Source organism: Tachypleus tridentatus, chromosome 7, assembly GCF_004210375.1.
Source record: "Tachypleus tridentatus isolate NWPU-2018 chromosome 7, ASM421037v1, whole genome shotgun sequence".
NCBI lineage: Eukaryota > Metazoa > Arthropoda > Merostomata > Xiphosura > Limulidae > Tachypleus > Tachypleus tridentatus.
In genome coordinates this window covers 195288070-195300536 of record NC_134831.1, presented here as the reverse complement: position 1 = coordinate 195300536, position 12467 = coordinate 195288070, and positions in this window count along the sequence as shown.

Here is a 12467-nt window from a genome sequence, read left to right as displayed (position 1 = left end):
CAGACATACCACTGTGCCACTGGGGGGCTATTTTCTAGTATGTTAGTTCTCGGTTGAGGATTTTGCAATGGTTCCCAAATCATTGTGTTAAACAGCAAACGTCAGGAAGCCTTTAAAAGCACGAGGAAAGATTGTTGTCACGTTGTAAAAGTTTTGTGACTTTTGAACAAATATGTGAGTGAATGACAGATGGTTGAAAGAAAACAGAAAAATCAGAAAGATAAAAAGAACCAAGAAAAGCAAGATTTCAAAGGAAAACAGACAGGTAAGAGAAGTAGAGAAATACAGTTAAGGATGGAGAGATAAAAAAAAATAGGAATAGGAAGATAAAAGTATTCAAGGAAGAGAAATAAAGAGCAGCCATGGATAGAGAGATAAGAAAGCAACTAGATATAGAAAGGAAACTATGTAAGAAAAGGCAAGAAAGTAGCTTAATGGAAAGATAAGAAAGCAACTCGGGATAATAAGGTAAAACAAGGTAGAGAGATAAACAGAAGGTATAAACAAACAAATATAAAAAAGCCAATAGTGATAGAAAGCTAACAATAAAGAAAAGAAGAAATTAGTTCATTCCTAAAAAAGGAGAAGTAAAATGGATAAGGCAACAAACCCACGGATAGAATCAACAAAAATGTAGAAGGAAAATATCCACATAAATATCAATTTGAACGACGTGTTGCTTGAGGCAAAGATAACATAAAAATAACATAAAAATCAAACTCTTATTTAGTTATTTTTTAACTCTTATCGACACATGAGGAAGAAACAGGTTTCATCTAAACTCTTGTGTCTTATAGACTGACTCTAGTATCTTGGTGTACTCTAGGAATTTTTGAAGGAGTGTGGACCCTAGGAAAGAAATATTGAGGAGAAACCGATTTCAGCTAGACTCTCGTCTCTTCTGAAGTGACGCTACATGTACTCTAGGGGTTTTGAAGGAGTGTAGAACCTAGAAAAGAAGTATTGAGGAAGAAACTTGTTTCAGCTAGACTTTTCTCTCTCGTCGAGTGACGCTAGTAACTTCAGTACTCTTTCCGGCTTTCGAAAAAGTGTTGGAACCTATGTCGAGCGAATCTATGTGATGGTTAATTAACAAACTGTTTCCTCGTTTCACCTAGACAACGAAACTGAAGATAAGACAATCACGCAGAATGACGTGGCGTCAAATTGAAAGTTGCGAAAAGCTAAAGTCATAAACTATTGAGATGCAAATACTGGCCGATAAAGTTTTGTTTTCTATCCTATCTTAATGAAGCGGAGACAAGTTCTGAACGTGCAGAAGTGAAAGTCAGTTCAAAAACTGACTTGTACACGCAAGGTCTGTAGCAGGACCTATATCCGCCCAGAGAAGAGGCCATAGTCGCGTGATATATGACTCACCCGATTCCGTAAAACTACTGAAGATAGTTGTGCATATATGAATATTTTATTAGATTCGCCCTCTGGTGGGAGCGATTCCCTTCGATAAAAGATTATTCTTCACATTTCGGTATTTTTCTACGTATCAACCCGCTAATAAAACTTTACACATCAGTTGCTAGAATAGCATGCATAAGCTACGTAGAATAAAGACAAAACTTACGTACGAAGCGTTTATTTTAAGGTTAAAATTTAAAAGTAAGTAATTAAAATTTGAAAAAAAAAAGTTGTCAAATGAATAAATAACACTCCAGGAAAGTTAGAATATATAAACGCCAACTATCCATAAGATAGTTCTACCTTTTGAAAGTTTGTGTTTATTTTGTTTGTTGTTGTTTTTCTGTTCTTTTTTTTTATAAGTATAAATTCATGCCGCTAAATACTAAATTCTGGAAGCAACATTATGGAGGTTTTATATTTTCCTAAGCCTAAAACATCAGTAACGTATAGAGCAAGCCTCGTTCTCGAAACAGGTGGCGTAAATTCCAAACAACATCTTGTAAGTTAGAATTAACAAGAGCTGACATTATTTCGTAACATAGACAACCGGTATTCTCTTTCGAATATTTTAGTAACATGACAATATTTCGAGGCACATGTAATAAAATAGAACAAAAGAAATTATGTGCATATTGGGTAAACTTCGACCACTGGTTTAAAACTTTTTTTTTCTTAAAGATTCATGCTTTCTTAATATTATCTGAAAGTTTTCACCATTTGCTGAACATGTTGTCAGCTTACGTTTATTATTTTGACGGTTATATGTTTATAAACAATTAAATGAGAACGTGTAGATGTTCAAAGAAATAACTTTTCAAAGTTCTAAACTTCTTCTTTTCCTTACATTACTTACATACATCATCTCATTTCCTTTAATGTTTTCCGTGCTTAACGAACTCTCTGAGTATGAATGTTATGGTCAATACAGTTTACAATTTGTTTTGTTTGTAGTTGAATTCCGTGCAAAGCTACACGAGGGTTATCTGTGCTAGCCGTCCCTAATTTAGCAGTGTAAGGCTAGAGGAAAGGCAGCTAGTCATCACCACCAACTGCCAACTCTTAAGCTATTATTTTACCTACGAACAGTGGCACTGGCCGTCACATTATAACGCCCCAACGGCTGAAAAAGAGAGCATGTTTGGTGTGACGAGGATTCGAACCTGCGACCCTCAGATTACATATCGATTCTGGCCATACCGATCCTAAAGTTTATGATGGTTTGTAGCCTTATTTCCAAGCACGAGCTGTTAGGGTTCGTTTCAAAAATTGACTGTCTCTACCTTTGACTCAGTGGTGAGATTTAGAATCTGTATTCGGGGTTCACTCTCTGCTTTGAGCACAGCACAGGTAAGGAAAGAAACACAACAACGTGGAGGTAATATATTTATAACATCATGTTATTCATTTAGCCTGTTTTAACTAATATTTATTGTTATTATATTATATTAATTCACATTGTATGTTTGCCCACAATCTCTTCCCATAGTTTTGGAGCTACTAGGACCAAGCTTGTCACAGGAACTCTGGGTCACCAGATGTGTACTTATATGGTATAGTCTTCTGGGAGGGAGACTCAAGCACGTCCGGAGGGTTATCCAACAATGATAAGTTCTGGTTAAAGATTTGAGACACTGCTGGACTCAGACACGACATCGTATTCCCGTTCACAATCTAACGGGACTACGCCCTGAGGTGTCACGATTGGGAGTTGTTTGTTTCGGATAGGATCCCTCTTGGCGTAGCTGTCTGTAAAAGTAATTGGGGATAATGGAAGTGTCTGATCAATACATGAGGTCTCTGTGAACCATGATGGGAGCATTGAATCATGGGTACATTTTATGCTAATTCTTATATTTCACGTTATTTATAGAGCGTTTTTCAAGTTTTTTATTTAGTGTTTTTTAGTCACATTTTTAAGTTTAAATGTGTTCATTATACCATAGTGTAAAACAGTCTTTCTCTGTTAATTAAGACAAAATTATTATAGCTATTTTTGAACGAATTGAGCTTCATTAAATATATTTTTAAAATAATAGCATTTGTACAGCACGTACAGGGAATCTTTGGCTTTATAACAAACACACAGTACCCTAGAACTAATTAAATAATTAGCATAAATGTCTTTTCGTCTTTCACCAAAATAAAGCTACTGTGCTAATAAAGTCAGTAATTAACATTCGGTAATCACGTATGAGGTTTATTATGTATTAACATCATTAACTCAGACTGTTTGAGAGTCCAATTATTTTATGATACAGTGTGTGTGCGCGTGTATGTATGGAATGGGTGGGTGTAAGGCTTACCAAATGTTATGTGTTCCTTGTATTGCTTAATGATTTCATAGCTCTATAAACCGATCTCTTAGTAAATTAATATGAAATACATTTATTAAGAAACACACATCAAGGATATGTTTTTGTGTTCCTCGCCGCCTTTGAAACTAGCAGGTCAATTAGTTGGAGTTTTTCTTGACGTCTTGTGGACTAAAAGACATTGGAGATACAACAGTATTGACTTGTCAATTGGCAAAATATTTAAGTATTCTGGAAAGTTGTGTATGTTTTGACTAGTAGACTAGTTTAACTGGGAATGTTCAAACTTTAAATTGCCGTTTGTAATAGGCTTATTAAAGTCAGGAACAGTTATTTATAGTACAGGTTAAAATACTGTTAATTCAACTGAAATAATTACTATTATAAATAGTTAATTAACTTAAATTAATTATGAGGTTAAAGAAGCTCAATGTAGTAAATGTAAATTGAAAAAAAAACGAGCAAGTTTTTATTTGAAGCATTGTTTGTTTTAGAGCAAAACCCCATTTGACTATCTGTTGTGTCCACCGCGAGGAATCGAAACCTGAATTTTTGTGTTATAAAGCCATAGATTTACCGCTGCCCCACCGGAGGACTTGAAACGTTGTGATGGGTCAGTTCGAATAAATATGATGGATAAATTTCAAACGTTGTTACAGAATATGTTGAATAAATGTGATGGGTAAATTTTAAAGATTGTTATGTGTCATTTTGAATACCTAATTGATAAACTTTAAACATTGTGATGGACCAGTTTGAAATAACTTGTTGAGTTATTTTCAATCAATGTGATAGTAGGTGAGTTTGAATCAGTGTACTGAGTTAGTTTCCAAATGTGAACTTAACCCGTAGGGACATTAAATGTTTCTTTATACATTGAGTGTGTGTTTGTGTTTTTCTTATAGTAAAGCCACCTCGGGCTATCTGCTGAGCCCACCGAGGGGCATCGAACCCCTGACTTTAGCGTTGCAAATCCGGAGACATACCGTTGTACTAGCAGGGGGCATTTATACATTGAACAAGACAGATGAGTGCGTGTGTAGAGAAACTGTAAAGACCTCTTTTCATCCATAAAACATAGAAAAGGTGAAACGGAAAGAGACAGATTTGTAAGGAAAAATGGATAAAAAAATAAACATAATAAAAACGAAAGTTTATTTCGGTTTCTACGTCAACTATATCATGACTTTAAGTTACACGTAGACTCAAGACTCCATATTTCCTTGTTTGTTTCAGTTGCGATACCACGCTAAAGCCAGTGTGTGACCAACGAGCGTCAAGCGGCTCACCTGTAAGCCTGAGGGCTCACTTCGCTCAGTAACGGATTTAGATACTCGAGGTGGGCATAACACAAATAGCCCCTTGTCTATCTTTGTGCTTGGAAACAAAACAAACATCTAATCTATGAAAATAGTTAGTTATTTCTTGCAACGAAATATGATTTGATGGAACGGGCTAAAACGGTAGAACTTAAAAAACTAAGTATTACTGAAAAATGTGAAGTGAACGGAAAATCGTCACTGAATAAAGACGATCTTAGGCCTACTTACAAATCAGAACAAAAGCTCGAAAAACCTCTTTCTAAATGGTAAAGAAGGTGCCGAAATGTCATTCTTGATTCTGTTAATTAATAATTCGTTACTAAAATGGTATTCGTTGATGTGATACAAGCAATTGAAACAACGTGTTCTCTAAGCTTTTTGGGCCGCGCGTGGTTAATGGTTAGTATGTTGGGTTGTTGGTCGCAAAGTTTTGGGTTCGTGAATTGATTTTGCTGAACACGTTCTACACTTTAGGTGGTAGTTACGTATATAAATGTAACAGTTAATCCCAATACTTGGTTTAAAGAGCCATACAAAATAGCAACCGTTCTTCCCAACTGGTTGCCTTTACTCTATTTACATAGTTCATAATTTGAAACCGCAATACTAGAGGTCTCTCACAAAAACATTTGTTAAGGTACTGCGCAAGCTAGAAATACAAGTTCTATGAGAATTTTACATTTAGTGAATGATTTAATTATATAATGTAATAGTATGTCGCGTAATATACGAGCATCTGCCAAATTTCTGGTTTCATCAGCCTAAAATTGTTTATACAGAATACGCCAAAAAAATCCTTACTTTCAACCTGAATGGTAGCTTATACGACACGTAATTGCCAGTCATAGATCCCATGATTCGGGTATAGCCATTTATATTTACCAATAGCCCAGTAAATGTGAAGCAATCACATAATACCTTAGTATACAAGTAATAGTTCCATATAATACCTTAGTATACAAGTAATAGTTCCACCAGACATTAATCATAAAACTACACAGTTGGCTATCTGTGCTCTGCCCATCACAGGTACCCAAACCCTGTTTCAAGCGTCGTCAGAGATATCTGTTAATATAAATAAATGCTATAGAGTCTAAGTTATATGTTTTTGTAGATGAAAAACTTTGGTTAAAGATACTCTTTGCTATCGATAATCGTAATGTATATTTTTGTTCATATATATTACTGTAATCTAATAAAACAAAACCTCACTAAATATATTTGCCCTATATAATGCTGAAAGAAGCCTCAGACACAGCTAAAGACCTTGTTCGTCATGTGACACAGTACAGTGAAACCATGCTGATTATATATTTGTTAGTCTAATTATTTTTCTCTCCACTTGTCAAGTATTTTCTTGGCTCTCATTTCATCATAAAAAAGAAGAGAACTAGAAACAGTTGTTTATGAAAAGAGTGAACCATCGCCTTCGCAGCAGTAGAAAAAACAATCCCTCTTAACTTTGATTATTCTATTTGCTGCCACCTGGTGGCAGTTTAAAAGAGAAACTTAAGAACAGTTTTCTATGAAAAGAGTGTCTGTAAGAATCCTTATTTTCGACAGCAGCGGAAGAAAGAAAACTATTAATTTTGTGTACTGATACCTGTTAATAAATTTGTAAAGACTGTGTTAAAGTCATAGGTCTTAAAATAATGGTCCTACGTTTTGTAAAATAATTCAGTATTACGAATGAACGAAACTGAGTACTTTTTCTTTCATTGCGAGTGTTTCAGAAATTTCCAAAACGTTCACCAGTAAAGACCACGTGAAACATTTAACTAAAGCTTACAACAACTATACGAATGGACTCTGTAAGTTATTCACTTTTTAAACAGCCTATTAAATTACAACCTTCAAATAAATAATTCAAGAGTAAAAAACACGCATATTGTATAAAAGCTAGGCGGTATGGCATCCTCCACAAATTTTATATTTCCCCTCTTTATCACTCATAGATTTAGTGTTATTTTTACACCAAAATCTAAAATACTATGTCCTGTTATTTAATAAAAAAATCACAATACCTGATTTTTTCGTCCATACGAATTTAAACGCTTACACTTATTATCTGACAATACGAGAGGATATAAGCTTCGTGTTAATATTTATACGTGTTGATATAGCTTATAAACACATGTCATTAATTTCATTTTATTCATTTATAATTATTGTCAGTTTAAATCTCATATCCACTCCAGTATCTTCTTTAGTTAAAGAAAGTTGTAACCAGACGTGGCATTAGAATGTTAGTTCGTGTATTCGTATTGCTGTTTGTTTGTTCTTTTTAATCTCAGTTTAAAGAATCTTACACAACCCGATATGTGACATAATCCCCGTATATTTTTATGTTTACAGAGAGACATGTAAATTCATGTCCACAATCTTCAGTTCTTGAGCTTCTCCTTTCTCCTGCAGGGATTACACTTCCTACAAATATTATATACGAGGCAAAACGATTTCGGAACTCCTACCACGTTGACCGAAGATGTAATGGAAAGTAAACACTCCGCGTAAAACCGACATTCGAATACTAACCACCTATCATCCAGTATTTACCATATTATCACGTGTGTGGACATACAATCGACAAATAGATCCGTTTTAGTATTTCATGCTTCGACATCCAGTCTGTAGACTTACATCTGCGCCACCGGGGAGAGTAGTTATTTAATTATATAAAGTTAACATAGTAATTTGAAATACAAATCTTAGTAGCGCTATTAAACAGTTATCTATGGATACTAAAAATGTGTTTTATGCTTAATAGTTAAAATATTTGCAAGCAAAATATCATAAAAACAAACTAGAACATCAAAAAAAAAACATTAACAAAGAAAAAGAACATATGACACAAACAGTTATATCTCGTTAATGAACTGACGATATTGAAATGCACTGCCATCTAATGGTAATTTTAGATGGCATTCAGGGTACATCATATATTACGAATAAAAGCACGCCATATTCTCACTAGTATTATGGAGTTAGACATTTTTATTGTATGCTATTTCTTGCTCTTATACAATAAAAATTTACTTCTTAATGTATGGTTTATCTCAAGCAATGTTACTTTCACATGTGAATGCTGTTTGTTTGTTTTTTAATTTTAAGGTTCTTCAACTTGAATTCTGGCTTATTGGCCCGGCATGGCCAAGCGTGTTAGGGCGTGCGACTCGTAATCTGAGGGTCGCAGGTTCGCATCCCCGTCGCGCCAAACATGCTCGCCCTCCCAGCCGTGGGGGCGTTATAATGTGACGGTCAATCCCACTATTCGTTGGTAAAAGAGTAGCCCAGGAGTTGGCGGTGGGTGGTGATGACTAGCTGCCTTCCTTCTTGTCTTACACTGGTTAATTAGGGACGGCTAGCGCAGATAGCCTTCGAGTAGCTTTGCACGAAATTAAAAACAAAAAATAAAGCTAGCGAAGATAGCCCTTGTGTTGCTTTGTGCGAAATTCAAAATAAACCAAACTAAAAAAGAATCTACATTTGTTGTATACAAATGTTTTATGGTAGAAAATTCATGGAGTGTAGTGCCAAATGTAACTGATGTAGGTTAAATATCTGATAAAACAATTTTCAAAATTCATGGTACCAAGTGCAAAAGGAAGATTCTGGTGTCTTTGCAATGCATACAAGTTTATTAATCAATAGTCAACCCTAAGATTTAATGTGCATTAGAAATTGTACCTTGGATAAGAATATTTTATCCTTGATTGTTCAAATTTAAGACCAGTGGGTGGTGATGACTAGCTGCCTTCCCTCTAGTCTTACACTGCTAAATTAGGGACGGCTAGCACTGATAGCCCTCGAGTAGCTTTGTGCGAAATTCAAAAAACAAACAAAAAACAATCTCTCTTATTAGGATGGAAACATGATTCTAAAAGAAACTAAAAGTATTCCATGCATTGATCTAGTTCTTTCCCGCGTGTGAAAGCTCTTCTCCGAAACAATTCAATTTGAATGTGTTTTGGAGAGCTGTGTCATGTCTCAACATTTATCTCAAAGCAATTAGCTTTATGTTGCGCACGACGATATGATTGCGAGCATATAACGCTAGAAACCAGGTTTCAATACCCGTGGTGGGTAAAGAACAGATAGCTCTTTGTGTGGATTTGTGCACAATAACAAAGCAAAAAAAAAACAAGTGTTAAGTTACCATTTCATTTTTAAAAGAATTGTTTTTACACGTGATTATTTTTGTGTTTCATTAAATTTGATATGAGAATATTCGTTAAATTATAAAAGTGCTTGTAATGTTCTATTCCTCGAATAATTAACGAATACACTAATATCAAACAGTTATGAAGGTTAACCGTAAAGAAGCCGCAAAGGCGAAACATTGGTTTAAATAAAAAATATATTATTTTATATTTAGCTGGAGAATGAAGGTCTTTATTAACTTTTATCAAAATGTCACACTTTCTACTTATAAGACATTGTCTTCAACTTATAGAGAGTACCCTCACTGGCACAGCGGCAAGTCTGCGGATTTACAATGCTAAAGTCACGATTTCCCTCAGAAGACTCAGCCGATGTGACTTTGTTGTAAGAAAATATACAACTTACAGAGATATTTTTTTACGTCACACTTTCTATTTACAGGAGGTATAGTTTCCACATTCATTTTCAATAATTTCAGAGTACAACTTTCGTGTTTATTTTTACCATCGAATAAATTATATAATGCCGCAATTTTGGTATGATGTATCCTAAGTGAATAACTTTTATTTTCTTTAAAGTTTTTCAACTTAAGGAAGTTGTCGTTAATGTTTCTCGTTTCTTCTGTTTTCAGATAACTCTTTTTTTTTTTTTTATTTTTTGAGGTTTTCGCTGTTTTTTTTTCTCTCTCCTTACTTCTTGATACAGACTAGTTTTACTTCATGATCAAAAAGGAAATAGTATTTGAAAATAATTCATTTATTCTATGCGCTTTTCTTTGGTGTGCTAGTAGTTCAACTACCTGGGTTAGAGAAGCGGGATAGGAGGCATTAAAGGTTATTGGTTAACCCATGTGGTATTATTTTATAACCTGCTCACTGGCTTAAAGAAACAAATGTTCTGCATTAATTAAAAAACAACTGAAAGAAGATAGAAAGATGAATATCGAAATTTAATTTCGGCGAAGCTTTTTTCGAAAACTTAAACGTGCGATTTGAGGTTACATTTTATTAATGGGAGAACATGATTCCAAACACAATATTATCACGCTTCTGTGCAGTAAATGCCATATACTTTTCCGCTGACTGCAGACCATTTGTACTGCAATGTAATGCCTAACTGTCGGTAAGACTTCCTCTAACGTGGAAAAAGCACGGTTGAAAACCTCCCCTCTCGATTTTATTTTCTATACAAGCGGAGTTCTTCAAAAAGAGTGAGTTTACAACTGCAAATAACGTTCAAGAATAACGCAAGCCTGTCGTTAGGTTTAACGATATTTCCTTCCTGTAGAAGATATGTCACATAATAACACCGTAATGCTTCCTGTAGAAGATATGTCACATAATAACACCGTAATGCTTCCTGTAGACGATATGTCACATAATAACACCGTAATGCTTCCTGTAGAAGATATGTCACATAATAACACCGTAATGCTTCCAGTAGACGATATGTCACATAATAACACCGTAATGCTTCCTGTAGACGATATGTCACATAATAACACCGTAATGCTTCCTGTAGAAGATGTCACATAATAACACCGTAATGCTTCCTGTAGACGATATGTCACATAATAACACCATAATGCTTCCTGTAGACGATATGTCACATAATAACACCGTAATGACATACATGCGTGTATGTCGTTCTTTTCCTGTCTTTTTTCCTCTTCCTTAAGTCGATTTACAACGAGTAATATTCCGTAAATAGAGTTCAGTATTTTGCTTTGTATTTTGACACATTCCGAGTTGTTTAGACAACCTGTTGAATTAATTCTTATTGGAATTTAAAAACTAAATGAAAAATAACTCCAAAACATCAAATTGAAATTGAGAAGAAATGAGCCGAGTTTGGCAGGTTTTTTTTTGTCACCATTAAAATGTCCATCCTTCTGTTTCTCACCACTACACTGAAAATTTCAAATATTTTTCAATGCATTCAAGTGTTAATAATATTATGTTTGATGACCCACTTGTAGAGAAGATATATATAATATTATGTTTGATGACCCACTTGTAGAGAAGATATATATAATAATATTATGTTTGATGACCCACTTGTAGAGAAGATATATATAATAATATTATGTTTGATGACCCACTTGTAGAGAATATATATATAATAATATTATGTTTGATGACCCACTTGTAGAGAATATATATATAATAATATTATGTTTGATGACCCACTTGTAGAGAATATATATATAATAATATTATGTTTGATGACCCACTTGTAAAAATATATATATAATAATATTATGTTTGATGACCCACTTGTAGAGAAGATATATATAATAATATTATGTTTGATGACCCATTTGTAGAGAATATATATATAATAATATTATGTTTGATGACCCACTTGTAGAGAAGATATATATATATATAAAAACGGCTAGTTTGGGTTCAGACATTTTTTACATAGAGGAGCGAACGATGTTTCGACTTTCTTCGGTCATCGTCAGGTTCACAAAGAAAGAAAGAGGTAACTGACGGATAGCTGACCACATGTTTGAAGGGGTTGTGTAACTGAGTGTAGGAATGTAGAGGGCGTGCTTAAATGTTTGAGTATTAGTTTGTATATTGTGTATATCAGTAATACTACATTATTATATTCTGTGTTAGTATCAGTACGTATCCACGTTCTATGTCAGTCGCAAAGTGTTTTATTTTGTATAGCATCAGTAGTATATCATCAGTTGGTAAGTTATTTATACTGACAGTAATATGTGCAGATGTTGTAGGCGAAACGTGGTTGTTATTCCTGTTATGCTATTAAATATTTTTTTATCTATAGTTTGATTACCCTATTTAATTCTACGTTAAGTTGTTTTTGTTCAGGCCCTCTAAAGAAAGCATACTATTTTTTATAATTGTACTCGTTCCTTTAATACAACTTTATAGTTATAATTAGATTTTTTTATTTTCTTTGTTAATTGTTTATTTGTTGTTTTTTAATTTCGCGCAAAGCTTCACGAGGGCTATCTGCGATATCCGTCCCTAGTTTAGCAATGTAAGACTAGAGGAAAGGAAGCTAGTCATCACCACCCACCGCCAACTCTTGATCTACTATTTTGTCAACAAATAGTTGTATTAACTGTCACATTAACGTCCCCACGGCTGAAAGGACGAGCATGTTTGGTGCGGCGGGGTTTCGTACCCGCGACCCTCAGATTACAAGTCGAGTGCCTTAACCACCTAGCCATGCCGAGCCATATTTGTTTTTAATCTCTTGTAATAAGCAAGTATAA